The following is a 19,603-nucleotide window of genomic DNA, read 5'->3' as shown; positions in this document are numbered from 1 at the left end:
TTCCAAGGAGTAAGTGTCTTTTAATTTCATGGCTGCAGTCACCATTTGCAGTGATTTTGGAGCCCCAAAAAATAAAGTCTGACACTGTTTCCACTGTTTCCCCATCTATTTCCCATAAACTGATAGGACCAGATGCCATGATCTTTGTTTTCTGAATGCTGAGCTTTAGGCCAACTTTTTCACTCTCCTCTTTCACTTTCTTTTTTTTTTTTTCTCTATTGTATTGGCTTTGCCATATATCAAAATGAATCCGTCACAGGTATACATGTGTTCCCCATCCTGAACCCTCCTCCCTCCTCCCTCCCCATACCGTCCCTCTGGGTCGTCCCAGTGCACCAGCCCCAAGCATCCAGTATCGTGCATCGAACCTAGACTGGCGACTCGTTTCATATATGATATTATACATGTTTCAATGTCATTCTCCCAAATCATCCCACCCTCTCCCTCTCCCACAGAGTTCAAAAGACTGTTCTATACATCAGTGTCTCTTTTGCTGTTTCCTATACAGGGTTATTGTTACCATCTTTCTAAAATCCATATATGTGTGTTAGTATTCTGTATTGGTGTTTTTCTTTCTGGCTTACTTCACTCTGTACAATAGGCTCGAGTTTCATCCACCTCATTAGAACTGGTTCACATGTATTCTTTTTAATGGCTGAGTAATACTCCATTGTGTACATGTACCATGACTTTCTTATCCATTCATCTGCTGATGGACATCTAGGTTGCTTCCATGTCTTGGCTATTATAAACAGTGCTATGATGAACATTGGGGTACATGTGTCTCTTTCAATTCTGGTTTCCTCAGTGTGTATGCCCAGCAGTGGGATTGCTGGATCATAAGGCAGTACTATTTTCAGTTTTTTAAGGAATCTCCACACTGTTCTCCATAGTGACTATACTAGTTTGCATTCCCACCAACAGTGTAAAAGGGTTCCCTTTTCTCCACACCCTCTCCAGCATTTATTGCTTGTAGACTTTTGGATCTCAGCCATTCTGACTGGCGTGAATGGTACCGCATAGTGGTTTGGATTTGCATTTCTCTGATAATGAGTGATGTTGAGTATCTTTTCATGTGTTTGTTAGCCATCTGTATGTGTTCTTTGGAGAAATGTCTATTTAGTTCTTTGGCCCATTTTTTGATTGGGTCATTTATTTTTCTGGAGTTGAGCTGTAGGAGTTGCTTGTATATTTTTGAGATTAGTTGTTTGTCAGTTGCTTCATTTGCTATTATTTTCTCCCATTCTGAAGGCTGTCTTTTCACGTTGCTTATAGTTTCCTTTGTTGTGCAGAAGCTTTTAATTTTAATTAGGTCCCATTTGTTTATTTTTGCTTTTATTTCCAATATTCTGGGAGGTGGCTCATAGAGGATCCTGCTGTGATGTATGTCGGAGAGTGTTTTGCCTATATTCTCCTGTAGGAGTTTTATAGTTTCTGGTCTTATGTTTAGATCTTTAATCCATTTTGAGTGTATTTTTGTGTATGGTGTTAGAATGTGTTCCAGTTTCATTCTTTTACAATTGGTTTATCAATTTTCCCAGCACCACTTGTTAAAGAGATTGTCTTTAATCCATTGTATATTCTTGCCTCCTTTGTCAAATATAAGGTGTCCATAAGTGTATGGATTTATCTCTGGGCTTTCTATTTTGTTCCATTGATCTATATTTCTGTCTTTGTGCCAATACCATACTGTCTTGATGACTGTGGCTTTCTAGTAGAGCCTGAAGTCAGGCAGGTTGATTCCTCCAGTTCCATTCTCTTTCTCAAGATTGCTATGGCTCTTCGAGGCTTTTTGTATTTCCATATAAACTGTGAAATTATTTGTTCTAGCTCTGTGAATACCGTTGGTAGTTTGATAGGGATTGCATTGAATCTGTAGATTGCTTTGGGTAGTATACTCATTTTCACTATATTGATTCTTCAAATCCATGAACATGGTATATTTCTCCATCTATTAGTGTCCTCTTTGATATCTTTCACCAGTGTTTTATAGTTTTCTATATATAGATCTTTAGTTTCTTTAGGTAGATATATTCCTAAGTATTTTATTATTTTCGTTGCAATGGTGAATGGAATTGTTTCCTTAATTTCTCTTTCTGTTTTCTCATTATTTGTGTATAGGAATGCAAGGGATTTCTGCGTGTTTATTTTATATCCTGCAATTTTACTATATTCATTGAATAGTTATAGTAATTTTCTGGTGGAGTCTTTAGGGTTTTCTATGTAGAGGATCATGTCATCTGCAAACAGTGAGAGTTTTACTTCTTCTTTTCCAAGTTGGATTCCTTTTATTTCTTTTTCTGCTCTGATTGCTGTGGCTAAAACTTCCAGAACTATGTTGAATAGTAATTGTGAAAGGGGGCACCCTTGTCTTGTTCCTGACTTTAGAGGAAATGCTTTCAATTTTTCACCATTGAGGATAATGTTTGCTGTGGGTTTGCCATATATAGCTTTTATTATGTTGAGGTATGTTCCTTCTATTCCTGCTTTCTGGAGAGTTTTTATCATAAATGGATGTGGAATTTTGTCAAAGGCTTTCTCTGCATCTATTGAGATAATTATATGGCTTTTATTTTTTGATTTGTTAATGTGGTGTATTACATTGATTGATTTGCCGATATTGAAGAATCCTTGCATCCCTGAGATAAAGCCCACTTGGTCATGGTGTATGATCTTTTTAATGTGCTATTGGATTCTGATTGCTAGAATTTTGTTAAGGATTCTTGCATATATGTTCATCAGTGATATTGGCCTGTAGTTTTCTTTTTTTGTGGCATCTTTGTCAGGTTTTGGTATTAGGGTGATGGTGGCCTCATAGAATGAGTTTGGAAGTTTACCATCTTCTGCAATTTTCCGGAAGAGTTTGAGTAGGATAGGTGTTAGCTCTTCTCTAAATTTTTGGTAGAATTCAGCTGTGAAGCCATCTGGACCTGGGCTTTTTTTTGCTGGAAGATTTCTGATTACAGTTTCAATTTCTGTGCTTTTGATGGATCTGTTAAGATTTTCTATTTTTTCCTGGTCGAGTTTTGGAAAGTTGTACTTTTCTAAGAATTTATCCATTTCTTCCACGTTGTCCATTTTATTGGCATATAATTGCTGATAGTAGTCTCTTATGATCCTTTGTATTTCTCTGTTGTCTGTTGTGGTCTCTCCATTTTCCTTTCTAATTTTATTGATTTGATTTTTCTCCCTTTGTTTCTTGATGAGTCTGGCTAATGGTTTGTCAATTTTATTTATCCTTTCAAAGAACCAGCTTTTGGTTTTGTTGATTTTTGCTATGGTCTCTTTTGTTTCTTTTGCATTTATTTCTGCCCTAATTCTTAAGATTTCTTTCATTCTACCAACCCTGGGGTTCTTCATTTCTTCCTTTTCTAGTTGCTTTAGGTGTAGAGTTAGGTTATTTATTTGACTTTTTTCTTGTTTCTTGAGGTATGCCTGTATTGATATGAACTTTCCCCTTAGGACTGCCTTTACCGTGTCCCACAGGTTGTAGTGTTTTCATTTTCATTCGTTTTTATGCAAATTTTGATTTCCTTTTTTATTTCTTCTGTAATTTGTTGCTTATTCAGCAGTGTGTTGTTCAGGCTCCATATGTTGGAATTTTTAATAGTTTTTTTCCTGTAATTGAGATCTAATCTTACTGCCTTGTGGTCGGAAAAGATAATTGGAATGATTTCAATTTTTTTGAATTTACCAAGGCTAGATTTATGGCCCAGGATGTGATCTACCCTGGAGAAGGTTCCGTGTGTGCTTGAGAAAAAGGTGAAATTCATTGTTTTGGAATGAAATGTCCTATAGATATCAATTAGGTCTAACTGGTCTATCGTATTGTTTAAAGTTTGTGTTTCCTTGTTAATTTTCTCTTTAGTTGATCTATCCATAGGTGTGAGTGGGGTATTAATGTCTCCCACTATTATTGTGTTATTGTGAATTTCTCCTTTCATACTTGTTAGCATTTATCTTACATATTGTGGTGCTCCTATGTTGGGTGCACATATATTTATAATTGTTATATCTTCTTCTTGGATTGATCCTTTGATCATTATGTAGTGACCTTCTTTGTCTCTTTTCACAGCCTTTGTTTTAAAGTCTATTTTATCTGATATGAGTATTGCTACTCCTGCTTTCTTTTGGTCTCTATGTGCATGGAAAATCTTTTTCCAGCCCTTCACTTTCAGTCTGTATGTGTCCCCTGTTTTGAGGTGGGTCTCTTGTAGACAACATATGTAGGAATCTTGTTTTTGTATCCATTCAGCCAGTCTTTGTCTTTTGGTTGGGGCATTCAACCCATTTATGTTTAAGGTAATTATTGATAAGAATGATCCCATTGCCATTTGCTTTATTGTTTTCGGTTCGAATTTATACACCTGTTTTGTGTTTCCTGTCTAGAGAATATCCTTTAGTATTTGTTGGAGAGCTGGTTTGGTGGTGCTGAATTCTCTCAGCTTTTGCTTGTCTGTAAAGCTTTCGATTTCTCCTTCATATTTGAATGAAATCCTTGCTGGGTACCATAATCTGAGCTGTAGGTTATTTTCTTTCATCACTTTAAGTATGTCTTGCCATCCCTCCTGGCCTGAAGAGTTTCTATTGAAAGATCAGCTTTTATCCTTATGGGGATTCCCTTGTGTGTTATTTGTTGTTTTTCCCTTGCTGCTTTTAATATTTGTTCTTTGTGTTTGATCTTTGTTAGTTTGATTAATATGTGTCTTGGGGTGTTTCACCTTGGGCTTATCCTGTTTGGGACTCTCTGGGTTTCTTGGACTTGAGTGATTATTTCCTTCCCCATTTTAGGGAAGTTTTCAACTATTATCTCCTCAAGTATTTTCTCATGGTCTTTCTTTTTGTCTTCTTCTTCTCGGTCTCTATGATTCAAATGTTGTAGCCTTTAATATTTTCCTTGAAGTCTCTGAGATTGTCCTCATTTCTTTTAATTCGTTTTTCTTTTTTTCCTCTCTGATTCATTTATTTCTACCATTCTATCTTCTAATTAACTAATTCTATCTTCTGCCTCTGTTATCCTACTATTTGTTTCTTCCAGAGTGTTTTTGATCTCATTTATTGCGTTATTCATTATATACTGACTCTTTTTTACTTCTTCTAGGTCCATGTTAAACCTTTCTTGCATCTTCTCAATCCTTGTCTCCAGGCTATTTATCTGTGATTCCATTTTTATTTCAAGATTTTGGGTCAATTTCACTATCATTATTCGGAATTCTTTATCAGGTAGATTCCCTATCTCTTCCTCTTTTGTTTGGTTTGGTGGGCAATTATCCTGTTCCTTTACCTGCTGGGTATTCCTCTGTCTGTTCATCTTGTTTATATTGCTGAGTTTGGGGTGTACTTTCTGTATTCTTGCATTTTGTGAAGTTCTCTTTATTGTGGAGTTTCCTCGCTCTGTGTGGGTTTGTATAGGTGGCTTGTCAAGGTTTCTTGGTTAAGGAAGCTTGTATCGGTGTTCTGGTGGGTGGAGCTGGATTTCTTCTCTCTAGAGTGCAATGAAGTGTCCAGTAATGAGTTATGAGATGTCAGTGGTTTTGGAGTAACTTTGGGCAGCCTGTATATTGGAGCTCAGGGCTGTGTTCCTGTGTTGCTGGAGAATTTGCATGGTATGTTTTGCCCTGGAACTTGTTGGCCCTTGGGTGGTGCTTGGTTTCAGTGGAGGTATGGAGGCGTTTGATGAGCTCCAGTCAATTAATGTTCTCTGGAGTCAGGAGTTCTCTGGTGTTCTCAGGGTTTGGACTTAAGCCTCCTGCTTCTGGTTTTCAGTCTTATTTTCACAGTAGTCTCAAAACTTCTCCTTCTATAGAGCACCATTGATAAAACATCTAGGTTAAAGATTAAAAGTTTCTCCACTGTGAGGGTCACCCAGAGAGATTCACAGAGTTATATGGAGAAGAGAAGAGGGAGGAGGGAGTTCGAGGTGACCCGAATGAGATGAGTTGGAATCAATAGAGGAGAGAGCAGTCTAGCCAGTAATCACTTCCTTATGTGCACTCCACAAATGGACCTCTCAGAGATGTTCACGGAGTTATACAGAGAAGAGAAGAGGGAGGAAGGAGACAGAGGTGGCCAGGAGGATAAAAGGGGGGAATGAAAAGGAGAGAGACAGATCCAGCCAGTAATCAGTTCCCTAAGTGTTCTCCACCATCTGGAATACACAGAAATTCACAGATTTGGGTAGAGTAGAAAGGGGTTAGGGTGGAGACACAGGCAACCTGGTGGAGAAAAAGGAGAGTCCAAATGGGGAGAGAACATTCAAGCCAGTAATCTCGCTCCCAAGTAAAAAATGGATACTGCAGTTTGGGTTCTTCAGATCAGATCAGTCGCTCAGTCGTGTCTGACTCTTTGTGACCCCATGAATCACAGCACGCCAGGCCTCCCTGTCCCTCACCAACGCCTCACCAACTGAGTCAGAGTTCACTCAGATTCACATCCATCGAGTCAGCGATGCCATCCAGCCATCTCATCCTCTGTCGTCCCCTTCTCCTCCTGCCCCCAATCCCTCCAAGCATCAGAGTCTTCTCCAATGAGTCAATTCTTTGCATGAGGTGGCCAAAGTACTGGAGTTTCAGCTTTAGCATCATTCCTTCCAAAGAAATCCCAGGGCTGATCTCCTTCACAATGGACTGGTTGGATCTCCTTGCAGTCCAAGGGACTCTCAAGAGTCTTCTCCAACACTACAGCTCAAAAGCATCAATTCTTCAGCGCTCAGCCTTCTTCACAGTCCAACTCTCACATCCATACATGACCACAGGAAAAACCATAGCCTTGAATAGATGAACCTTTGTTGGCAAAGTAATGTCTCTGCTTTTGAATATGCTATCTAGGTTGGTCATAACTTTCCTTCAAAGGAGTAAGCGTCTTTTAATTTGGCTGCAGTCACCATCTGTAGTGATTTTGGAGCCCAGAAAAATAAAGTCTGACACTGTTTCCACTGTTTCCCCATCTATTTCCCATGAAGTGGTGGGACCGGATGCCATGATCTTCGTTTTCTGAATGTTGAGCTTTAAGCCAACTTTTTCACTCTCCACTTTCACTTTCATCAAAAGGCTTTTGAGTTCCTCTTCACTTTCTGCCATAAGGGTGGTGTCATCTGCATATCTGAGGTTATTGATATTTCTCCCGGCAATCTTGATTCCAGCTTGTGTTTCTTCCAGTCCAGCGTTTCTCATGATGTACTCTGCATACAAGTTAAATAAACAGGGTGACAATATACAGCCTTGATTTACTCCTTTTCCTATTTGGAACTAGTCTGTTGTTCCATGTCCAGTTCTAACTGTTGCTTCCTGACCTGCATACAGATTTCTCAAGAGGCAGATCAGGTGGTCTGGTATTCCCATCTCTTTCAGAATTTTCCACAGTTTATTGTGATCCACACAGTCAAAGGCTTTGGCATAGTCAATCAAGCAGAAATAGATGTTTTTCTGGAACTCCCTTGCTTTTTCCATGATCTAGCAGATGTTGGCAATTTGATCTCTGGTTCCTCTGCCTTTTCTAAAACCGGCTTGAACATCAGGAAGTTCACGGTTCACATATTGCTGAAGCCTGGCTTGGAGAATTTTGAGCATTACTTTACTAGCATGTGAGATGAGTGCAATTGTGTGATAGTTTCAGCATTCTTTGGCATTGCCTTTCTTTGGGATTGGAATGAAAACTGACCTTTTCCCGTCCCTTGGCCACTGCTGAGTTTTCCAAATGTGCTGGCATATTGAGTGCAGCACTTTCACAGCAGCATCTTTCCGGATTTGGAGTAGCTCAACTGGAATTCCATCACCTCCACTAGCTTAGTTCATAGTGATGCTTTCTAAGTCCCACTTGACTTCACATTCCAGGATGTCTGGCTCTAGGTCAGTGATCACACCATCATGATTATCTGGGTCATGAAGATCTTTTTTGTACAGTCTTCTGTGTATTCTTGCCATCTCTTCTTAATACATTCTGCTTCTGTTAGGTCCATACCATTTCTGTCCTTTATAGATCTCATCTTTGCATGAAATGTTCATTTGGTATCTCTGATTTTCTTGAAGAGATCCCTAGTCTTTTCCATTCTGTTGTTTTCCTCTATTTTTTTGCATTCTTAAAGGTACAAAATTGGTAACAAATACCTAAAAGCAAAAATTAAAAATCTAGTGTAGAGTTTGGAATTTCAAAAATACAATGTTAAAGAGAAGAAAAAGGAAAAGAAACAGAAAAAGAAAAAAAAAGTCACAAAAATTATAAAGAAAATATAGGTACAAAATTGATAACAAATACCAAAAACCAAAAATTAAAAGTCTAGAGTAGAGTTTGGAATTTCAAAAATACAATGTTCAAGAAAAGATGATAAAAAAGCAGAGAAAAAACAAACAAACAAAAACAAAGTCACAAAAATTATAAAGAAAATATAGGTACAAAATTGATAACAAATACCAAAAACCAAAAATTAAAAGTCTAGAGTAGAGTTTGGAATTCAAAAATACAATGTTAAAGAAAAGATGACAAAAAAGCAGAGAAAAAACAAACAAACAAAAACAAAGTCACAAAAATTATAAAGAAAATATAGGTACAAAATTGATAAAAAAAAATACTAAAAAGCATAAATTAAAAATCTCGAGTGGAGTTTGGAATTTCAGAAATACAATGTTAAAGAAAAGAAGAAGAGAAAGAAAGAGAGAAAAAAAAAGTCACAAAAAGTATATAAAAAAAAAGGTACAAAATTGATAACAAGTACCAAAAAGCTAAAATTAAAAATCTAGTGTAGAGTTTTGAATTTCAGAAATACAGTGTTAAAGAAAAGAAGAGAAAAGAAAGAAAGAGAAAAAGAAAAAAAACAAAACAAGGTCACAAAAATTATAAAATATATATATATATGAAGTTTGCTTTTAAAAAAAATTAGGGTCCTTTCTTTTTGCAAAGTAATAGGTTATAAAAGTGAAAATTAAAGGAGTAATAGAGGACTTAAAAGTGTTAAAAATTAAAAATAAAGAAAGAATGATCATAAAAGTAGTAAAAATATATCTAGGACTTTCTCTGGTGGTGGTGTGGGTATTGTGGGGTCAGTTCATTTTCATTTAGTTCCTTGGTCCAGCTTATATTTCTCAAGATCTATAGGCCCCTTCCTATGTAGTCAGTATTAACGACAGGGTTTTAATCTATTGCCTGTCGCTTCCAAGGCAGTTCCCTCTGTTATAGCTTCTCCTGTTTGCTGGTCTCTTCAGTGTCTGATTTCCGCCCTGATGCAAAGGGGGTGGTGGTGGACACTTTTTTGTTTTTGTTTTTTTTTTAGGCTCACTTGTTCAGTAGTGCTGTGGGGAGGGAGGGACACTGCAAACAAAACACTGGCGTGTGCTTGCAGTACCTTAGCCACACTGGGCCTGCCCCCGCTCACGGCGCATGTAGCCTCCCTGCCTACACTGCTCAGGCTCTAGGTTGCTCCACAGGGAACCATCCGAGGCTGGTCCTGGGATGCCTGCACCTCCCAGGTCTAAGCCGCTCAGGTTCAGGCACTTGGGTCATCCTCAGAGGCACAGATTCTGTTGGGCCTGCGTTTTGTGCCCTTCCCAGGTCTAAGAAGCTCAGGTGATGAGGTGTTTGGTGAGCGCGGTCGCTGCGACTTATTGCCTCCCTGCCGCTCGGTTTTCTGGGTGTACAACCGGCGTACCTTCTCAGGCGGATGTTGACCTTCCAGAACCCAAGAAGTCTTAGTTAGCAAAGAAGCCTGCTTACAGTTTTGTAGATAATGTCTCTCTGGGGCTGCAATTGCCCACTTCCGGCTCTGGCTGCCTGTCACTGGAAGGGGATGGTCTGCAGCCAGCTATCTCTGTTCAGTCCTTTGTTCTGTGCGCGGGCCTGGCTGTGTCTTAGGTTAGGGCTGGCTTTCCGCGTGGTAGCTATCCCACAGTCTGGTTTGCTAGCCCTAATTAGTTTGCTCAGGTAGTGCTCGGGGCAGTCAGGCCAGATCCTTACTCTAAGCGATGCAGCCCACTCCTTCTTGCCCAGCCCCCACTTGCTAGTAGCGGGTGCAGGCGTCTGCGCTGCTTCTCCGCTGGGGGAGTTACCATTGGGATTGTAATCTGTGGGTTTTAATTGTTTATTTATTTTTCCTCCCTGTTACGTGGCCCTTTGTGCTTCCAAGGCTCGGCATAGACTCAGCAGTGAGAGTGTTTCCTGGTGTTTGGGAACTTCTCTCTTTTTAAGACTCACTTCCCGGGATGGAGCTCCGTCCCTCCCTCTTTTGTCCCTTTTTTTGCCTTTTATATTTTTTCATACCTCCTTTCAAAGACAATGGGTTGCTTTTCTGGGTGCCTGATGTCCTCTGCTGACATTCAGAAGTTGTTTTGTGGAATTTACTTGGCTTTTAAATGTTCTTTTGATGAATTTGTGGGAGAGAAAATGGTCTCCCCGTCCTATTCCTCCGCCATCTTAGCTCCTCCTTTTCCTGCTTCATTCCGTATTCCAAGGCCAAATTTACCTGTTACTCCAGGTGTTTCTTGACTTCCTACTTTGGCATTCCAGTCCCCTATAATGAAAAGGACATCTTTTTTGGGTGTTAGTTTTAAAAGGTCTTGTAGGCCTTCATAGAACCATTCAACTTCAGCTTCTTCAGTGTTACTGGTTGGGGCATAGACTTGGATTACTGAGATATTGAATGGTTTGCCTTGGAAACCAACAGAGATCATTCTGTCGTTTTTGAGATTGCATCCAAGTACTGCATTTCAGACTCTTTTGTTGACCATGATGGCTATTCCATTTCTTCTGAGGGATTCCTGACTGCAGTAGTAGATATAATGGTCATCTGATTTAAATTCACCCATTTCAGTCCATTTGAGTTTGCTGATTCCTAGAATGTCGACATTCACTCTTGCCATCTCTTGTTTGACCACTTTGAATTTGCCTTGATTCATGGACCTGACATTCCAGGTTCTTATGCAATATTGCTCTTTACAGCATCGGACCTTGCTTCTATCACTAGTCACATCCACAGGTGGGTATTCTTTTTGCTTTGGCTCCATCCCTTCATTCTTTCTGGAGTTATTTCTCCACTGATCTCCAGTAGCATATTGGGCCCCTACTGACCTGGGCATTGCTCTTTCAGTATCCTATCATTTTGCCTTTTCATACTGTTCATGGGGTTCTCAAGGCAAGAATACTGAAGTGGTTTGCCATTCCCTTCTCCAGTGGACCACATTCTGTCAGATCTCTCCACCATGACCCGCCCGTCTTGGGTCTAAGCACGGCGGCGGCTGCGTCCAGCGCACTAAGCATGGCGGCGGCTGCGACCAGTGCACTAAGCCCGGCCGAGAGGAGCTACCCCACGTCTGAGGTCAGGGGCAGCAGCAGGGAGGACCCCATGCCCGAAGGGTGGCAGAGAAGAGGAGTTACCCCACGTCTGAAGTCAGGGGCAGCAGCGGGGAGGACCCCATGCCCAAAGGGCGGCAGCCAAGAGGACTTACCCCACGTCTGAAGTCAGGGGCAGCAGCCCAGAGTGCCAGGCTGCAACAGCGCAGGAATGGCCGAGAAGAGCTACCCAAGTCTGAGGTCAGGGGTGGTGGCCAGGAGGAGCTACCCCATGTCCGACGTCAGGGACAGCAGCGGGGAGGACCCCATGCCCAAAGGGCGGCAGCCAAGAGGAGTTACCCCACGTCCGAAGTCAGGGGCAGCGGCAGGGAGGAGCTACCCAATGCCCCAGGCCAGGGGCGGCAGCTGGGAGGACCAACCCCACGTCCAAGGAGATGTGGCTGCCCGGGCACAGGAGGGCCTAGAGGAGCTATCCCACGTTGAAGGTCAGGAAGGGCAACAGTGAGGAAATATCCCTCGTCCAAGGTAAGGAAGAGCAGCTGTGCTTTGCTGGAGCAGCCGTGAAGAGATACCCCACACCCAAGGTAAGAGAAACCCAAGTAAGATGGTAGGTGTTGCAAGAGGGCATCAGAGGGCAGACACACTGAAACCATATATATGTTCGAATATGATATTTATCTTTCTCTTTCTGACTCATATCACTGTGTATAATAGGTTCTAGGTTCATCCACCTCATTAGAACTGACTCAAATGTGTTCCTTTTTGTGCCTGAGTAATATTCCATTGTGTATATGTACCACAACTTTATCCATTCATCTGTTAATAGACATCTAGGTTGCTTCCATGTTCTAGCTGTTGTAAATAGTGCTGCAATGAACAATGGGATATATGTGTCTTTTTCAATTTTGGTTTCCTCAGGTGATATGCCTAGGAGTGGGATTGATGGATCATGTGGTTCTATTCCCAGTTTTTTAAAGTAATCCCCATACCATCTTGCATAGTGGCTGTATCAATTTACATTGCCACCAACAGTGCAAGAGCGTTCCCTTTTCTCCACCCTCTCCAGCATTTATTGTTTGTAGGCTTTTTGATGATGATCATTCTGACCAGTGTCAAGTGATATCTCATTGCAGTTTTGATTTGCATTTTTCTAATAATGAGCGATGTTGAGCATCTTTTCATGTGTTTGTTATCTATCTATACGTCTTCTTTGGAGAAACGTCTCTTTAGGTATTTTTCCCACTTTTTTTTTTTTTTTTTTTTTTTATTCTTCCAATTTTATTTTATTTTTAAACTTTACATAATTGTATTAGTTTTGCCAAATATCAAAATGAATCTGCCACAGGTATACATGTGTTCCCCATCCCGAACCCTCCTCCCTCCTCCCTCCCCATACCATCCCTCTGGGCCGTCCCAGTGCACCAGCCCCAAGCATCCAGCATCATGCATCGAACCTGGACTGGCAACTCGTTTCCTACATGATATTTTACATGTTTCATTGCCATTCTCCCAAATCTTCCCACCCTCTCCCTCTCCCACAGAGTCCATAAGACTGTTCTATACATCAGTGTCTCCTTTGCTGTCTCGTACACCGGGTTATTGTTACCATCTTTCTAAATTCCATATATGTGCGTCAGTATACTGTATTTATATTTTTCCTTCTGGCTTACTTCACTCTGTATAATAGGCTCCAGTTTCATCCACCTCATTAGAACTGATTCAAATGTATTCTTTTTAATGGCTGAGTAATACTCCATTGTGTATATGTACCACAGCTTTCTTTTCCATTCATCTGCTGATGGACATCTAGGTTGCTTCCATGTCTTGGCTATTATAAACAGTGCTGCGATGAACATTGGGGTACACGTGTCTCTTTCCCTTCTGGTTTCCTCAGTGTGTATGCCCAGCAGTGGGGTTGCTGGATCATAAGGCAGTTCTATTTCCAGTTTTTTAAGGAATCTCCACACTGTTCTCCATAGTGGCTGTACTAGTTTGCATTCCCACCAACAGTGTAAGAGGGTTCCCTTTTCTCCACACCCTCTCCAGCATTTATTATTTGTAGACTTTTGGATCGCAGCCATTCTGACTGGTGTGAAATGGTACCTCATAGTGGTTTTGATTTGCATTTCTCTGATAATGAGTGATGTTGAGCATCTTTTCATGTGTTTGTTAGCCATCTGTATGTCTTTTTTGGAGAAATGTCTATTTAGTTCTTTGGCCCATTTTTTGATTGGGTCATTTATTTTTCTGGAGTTGAGCTGTAGGAGTTGCTTGTATATTTTTGAGATTAGTTGTTTGTCGGTTGCTTCATTTGCTATTATTTTCTCCCATTCTGAAGGCTGTCTTTTCACCTTGCTAATAGTTTCCTTTGATGTGCAGAAGCTTTTAAGGTTAATTAGGTCCCATTTGTTTATTTTTGCTTTTATTTCCAATATTCTGGGAGGTGGGTCATAGAGGATCCTGCTGTGATGTATGTCAGAGAGTGTTTTGCCTATGTTCTCCTCTAGGAGTTTTATAGTTTCTGGTCTTACGTTTAGATCTTTAATCCATTTTGAGTTTATTTTTGTGTATGGTGTTAGAAAGTGGTCCAGTTTCCTTCTTTTACAAGTGGTTGACCAGATTTCCCAGCACCACTTGTTAAAGAGATTGTCTTTAATCCACTGTATATTCTTGCCTCCTTTGTCGAAGATAAGGTGTCCATATGTGCGTGGATTTATCTCTGGGCTTTCTATTTTATTCCATTGATCAATATTTCTGTCTTTGTGCCAGTACCATACTGTCTTGATAACTGTGGCTTTGTAGTAGAGCCTGAAGTCAGGTAGGTTGATTCCTCCAGTTCCATTCTTCTTTCTCAAGATCGCTTTGGCTATTCGAGGTTTTTTGTATTTCCATACAAATTGTGAAATTATTTGTTCTAGCTCTGTGAAGAATACTGTTGGTAGCTTGATAGGGATTGCGTTGAATCTATAAATTGCTTTGGGTAGTATACTCATTTTCACTATATTGATTCTTCCAATCCATGAACATGGTATATTTCTCCATCTATTAGTGTCCTCTTTGATTTCTTTCACCAGTGTTTTATAGTTTTCTATATATAGGTCTTTAGTTTCTTTAGGTAGATATATTCCTAAGTATTTTATTCTTTCCGTTGCAATGGTGAATGGAATTGTTTCCTTAATTTCTCTTTCTGTTTTCTCATTATTAGTGTATAGGAATGCCAGGGATTTCTGTGTGTTGATTTTATATCCTGCAACTTTACTGTAGTCATTGATTATTTCTAGTAATTTTCTGGTGGAGTCTTTAGGGTTTTCTATGTAGAGGATCATGTCATCTGCAAATAGTGAGAGTTTTACTTCTTCTTTTCCAATTTGGATTCCTTTTATTTCTTTTTCTGCTCTGATTGCTGTGGCCAAAACTTCCAAAACTATGTTGAATAGTAATGGTGAAAGTGGGCACCCTTGTCTTGTTCCTGACTTTAGAGGAAATGCTTTCAATTTTTCACCATTGAGGATAATGTTTGCAGTGGGTTTGTCATATATAGCTTTTATTATGTTGAGGTATGTTCCTTCTATTCCTGCTTTCTGGAGAGTTTTTATCATAAATGGATGTTGAATTTTGTCAAAGGCTTTCTCTGCATCTATTGAGATAATCATATGGTTTTTATTTTTCAATTTGTTAATGTGGTGTATTACATTGATTGATTTGCGGATATTGAAGAATCCTTGCATCCCTGGGATAAAGCCCACTTGATCATGGTGTATGATCTTTTTAATGTGTTGTTGGATTCTGATTGCTAGAATTTTGTTAAGGATTTTTGCATCTATGTTCATCAGTGATATTGGCCTGTAGTTTTCTTTTTTTGTGGGATCTTTGTCAGGTTTTGGTATTAGGGTGATGGTGGCCTCATAGAATGAGTTTGGAAGTTTACCTTCCTCTGCAATTTTCTGGAAGAGTTTGAGCAGGATAGGTGTTAGCTCTTCTCTAAATTTTTGGTAGAATTCAGCTGTGAAGCCGTCTGGACCGGGGCTTTTGTTTGCTGGAAGATTTTTGATTACAGTTTCAATTTCCATGCTTGTGATGGGTCTGTTAAGATTTTCTATTTCTTCCTGGTCGAGTTTTGGAAAGTTGTACTTTTCTAAGAATTTGTCCATTTCTTCCACGTTGTCCATTTTATTGGCATATAATTGCTGATGGTAGTCTCTTATGATCCTTTGTATTTCTGTGTTGTCTGTTGTGATCTCTCCATTTTCGTTTCTAATTTTGTTGATTTGATTTTTCTCCCTTTGTTTCTTGATGAGTCTGGCTAATGGTTTGTCAATTTTATTTATCCTTTCAAAGAACCAGCTTTTGGTTTTGTTGATTTTTGCTATGGTCTCTTTTGTTTCTTTTGCATTTATTTCTGCTCTAATTTTTAAGATTTCTTTCCTTCTACTAACCCTGGGGTTCTTCATTTCTTCCTTTTCTAGTTGCTTTAGGTGTAGAGTTAGGTTATTTATTTGACTTTTTTCTTGTTTCTTGAGGTGTGCCTGTATTGCTATGAACTTTCCCCTTAGGACTGCTTTTACCGTGTCCCACAGGTTTTGGGTTGTTGTGTTTTCATTTTCATTCGTTTCTATGCAAATTTTGATTTCTTTTTTGATTTCTTCTGTGATTTGTTGGTTATTCAGCAGCGTGTTGTTCAGCCTCCATATGTTGGAATTTTTAATAGTTTTTCTCCTGTAATTGAGATCTAATCTTACTGCATTGTGGTCAGAAAAAATGCTTGGAATGATTTCTATTTTTTTGAATTTACCAAGGCTAGCTTTATGGCCCAGGATGTGATCTATCCTGGAGAAGGTTCCATGTGCGCTTGAGAAAAAGGTGAAATTCATTGTTTTGGGATGAAATGACCTATAGATATCAATTAGGTCTAACTGGTCTATTGTATCGTTTAAAGTTTGTGTTTCCTTGTTAATTTTCTGTTTAGTTGATCTATCCATAGGTGTAAGTGGGGTATTAAAGTCTCCCACTATTATTGTGTTATTGTTAATTTCTCCTTTCATACTTGTTAGCATTTGTCTTACGTACTGTGGTGCTCCTGTGTTGGGTGCATATATATTTATAATTGTTATATCTTCTTCTTGGATTGATCCTTTGATCATTATGTAGTGACCTTCTTTGTCTCTTTTCACAGCCTTTGTTTTAAAGTCTATTTTATCTGATATGAGTATTGCTACTCCTGCTTTCTTTTGGTCCCTATTTGCATGGAAAATCTTTTTCCAGCCCTTCACTTTCAGTCTGTATGTGTCCCCTGTTTTGAGGTGGGTCTCTTGTAGACAACATATGTAGGGGTCTTGTTTTTGTATCCATTCAGCCAGTCTTTGTCTTTTGGTTGGGGCATTCAACCCATTTACATTTAAGGTAATTACTGATAAGTATGTTATATAAACTCGAACCCAAAACAATAAAGTAAATGGCAACAGGAACATACTTATCAGTAATTACCTTTTTCCCACTTTTTGATTGGGTTGTTTGCATTGAGTTGTATAAGGTGCTTGTATATTTTGGAAATTAATCCTTTGTCAGTTGTTTCATTTGCTATTATTTTCTCCCATTCTGAGGGTTGTCTTTTCACCTTGCTTATATTTTCCTATAAGAAAATGATGCAAAGAGCTGACTCATTTGAAAAGACCCTGATGTTGGGAAAGATTGAAGGCAGGAGGAGAAGGAGACAACAGAGGATGAGCTGGTTAGATGGCATCACCGGCTCAATTGACATGAGTTTGGGTAAACTCGGGGAGTTGGTGATGGACAGGGAGGCCTGGCATGTTGCGGTTCATGGGGTCACAAAGAGTCAGACACAACTGAGTGACTGAACTGAACTGAACTGATAGTTTCCTTTGCTGTACAAAAGCTTTTAAGTTTAATCAGTAAACAAATTGTTTACATTTGTTTTTATTTCTGTTACTCTAGGAGGTGGGTCATAGAGGATATTGCTCTAATTTATTTCACTGAGTGTTCTGCCTATGTTTCCCTCTAAGAGTTTAATAGCTTCTGGTCTTACATTTAGATCTTTAATCCTTTTTTAATTTATCTTTGTATGTTGTGTTAGGAAGTGTTCTAATTTCATGCTTTTACATGTAGCTGTCCAGTCTTCCCAGCACCATTTATTGAAGAGGCTCTCCTTGCCCCATTGTATATTCTTGCCTCCTTTGTCAAACATAAGGTACCCATAGGTGCATGGGTTTATTTCTGGGCTTTCTATCTGTTCCCTTGGTCTATATTTCTGTTTTTGTGCCAGTACCATACTGTCTTGATGGCTGCAGCTTTGTAGTGTAATCTGAAGTCAGGAATGTTGATTCTTTCAGCTCCATTCTTCATTCTCAAGATTGCTTTGGCTATTCTGGGTCTTTTGTTCTTCCCTATGAATTGTGAAATTTTTGCTCTAGTTATGTGAAAAATGCCATTGGTAATTTGTTAGGGATCATATTGAATCCGTAGATTACATTTGGTGGTATAGTCAATTTCACAATATTGATTCTTCCTACCCAGGAACATGGAATATCTCTCCATCTCTTTATGTCCTTTGATTTATTTCATTAGTGTCTTGTAATTTTCTGTGTACAGTTCTTTTGTCTCCTTAGGTAAGTTTATTCCTAGATATTTAATTCTTTTTGTTGCAATGGTGAATGGGATTGATTCCTTAATTTCTCTTTCTGAATTTGCATTCTCAGTATATAGAAATGCAAGTGATTTCTGTGTACTGATTTTGTATCCTGCAACTTTGCTGAATTCACTGATTAGCTCTAGTAATTTTTTGATACTATCTTTAGGGTTTTTTATGTACAATATCATGTCATCTGCAAACAGTGAGAATTTTACTTCTTTTCTGATCTGGATTCCTTTTATTTCTCTTTCTTCTCTGATTGCTGTGTCTAGGACTTTCCGAACTATGTTGAATAATAATGGTGAAAGTGGACACCCTTGTCTTGTTCCTGATCCTTTATTAATGATGACAATGAAACCAAACCAGACAAAATGCAGCAACCGCAGAGGAATGTAGATTATCTTTGGCCTCTGAAATGCTGGGATGCAAAACTCTTCTTACTTATAAACAAGTCCAGCTCCAGAAGATCAATGGCTGGGCTCACCAGACAAATGGGGAACAAGTGGACTGGGTTTGAGGAGTTTTCAAAGAGCAGGTGTAAAGCGTTACAAGGCCTGTTTCTCCCTGGCAGGGCAAAGATGAAGTCACAGGAAGGAACACATTGGAAACAGGAATATGACAGAGCTCTTGTTCTTCAATTCTCCTCCCAGAGGCACCAGAAAGGAGAAACAGCACCAAGGCCTGCTCCTGTGACTTCAGGAGGCCAAAGGTTCAGACACACAGGACTCAGGATAATTCCAGCAAAGCTGGGAACCAGCAGAGGAAGTCTGTGAGCTTCAGGGAGACTCACTATGGGTTTAAGCTATTATCCAACCATCAGATAATAGGGTGTCTGTCTTTTCCAAGGCCATAAAAATGTTGATGGACAGAATCCCATCTGTTTCATGTTTTCTTTCCTTTTTAAAATTATTTTTATTGAGATAGAATTGACATATAACATTGAATTAGTTTCAGATTAGATATTTGTATAAATCACAAAATAATCACCAAAATAGGTCTAGTTAACACCCCACCACCACAAATAGTTACAATCATTTTTTGTGATGAGAACTTTTAAGATCTACTCTCTTAGCAACTTTCAAATACATTACACAGAATTATTATCTATAGTCACCATGCTTTACATGATGTTAGATTATTTTAACTAATTGCTGATTTATTTTACCATAAATATGGAAACTTATGTTTGGATGAATTCCCTGGGCATAGGGAAAAAGAAACACAATTTTATATCATGCTGAATTTACTGAAATGAGTGCACTTATCAAAAATTCTGGATTTTCCATGCCACCTGGGGTAGATGGGAGAAGTACCACTGGATTCTCAGGTGGTTAATACATTTCAACTTCAAATTAACTTATTACAAAAGAAGTTGAAGTAACATAAGTTCATTTATAAAAAGTAGAGTTTTAAACATATAGATTAAAGAGACAGATTGATTGGAATTTATTCAGCATATTCAAAGCTATTGATTGGGAAGGAGAGGGTGACATGATATGAGAGCATGACATGGGGAACTCAAAGACAGTGCTCTGTGACAACCTAGCAGGGTGGGATGGGGATGGATGTGGGTGGGAGGTTCAGGAAGGAGGGGATATATATATACCTAATGCTGATTCATGTTGATGTATGGCAAAAGACATCACAATATTATAAATTAACTATTCTCTAATTTAAAAA

The sequence above is a fragment of the Bos grunniens genome, chromosome 5, assembly GCF_055505025.1.
Source record: "Bos grunniens cultivar Pamir isolate PY7600 chromosome 5, Bosgru_T2T1.0, whole genome shotgun sequence".
Lineage (NCBI taxonomy): Eukaryota > Metazoa > Chordata > Mammalia > Artiodactyla > Bovidae > Bos > Bos grunniens.
Note: the sequence above shows the minus strand (reverse complement) of the source record.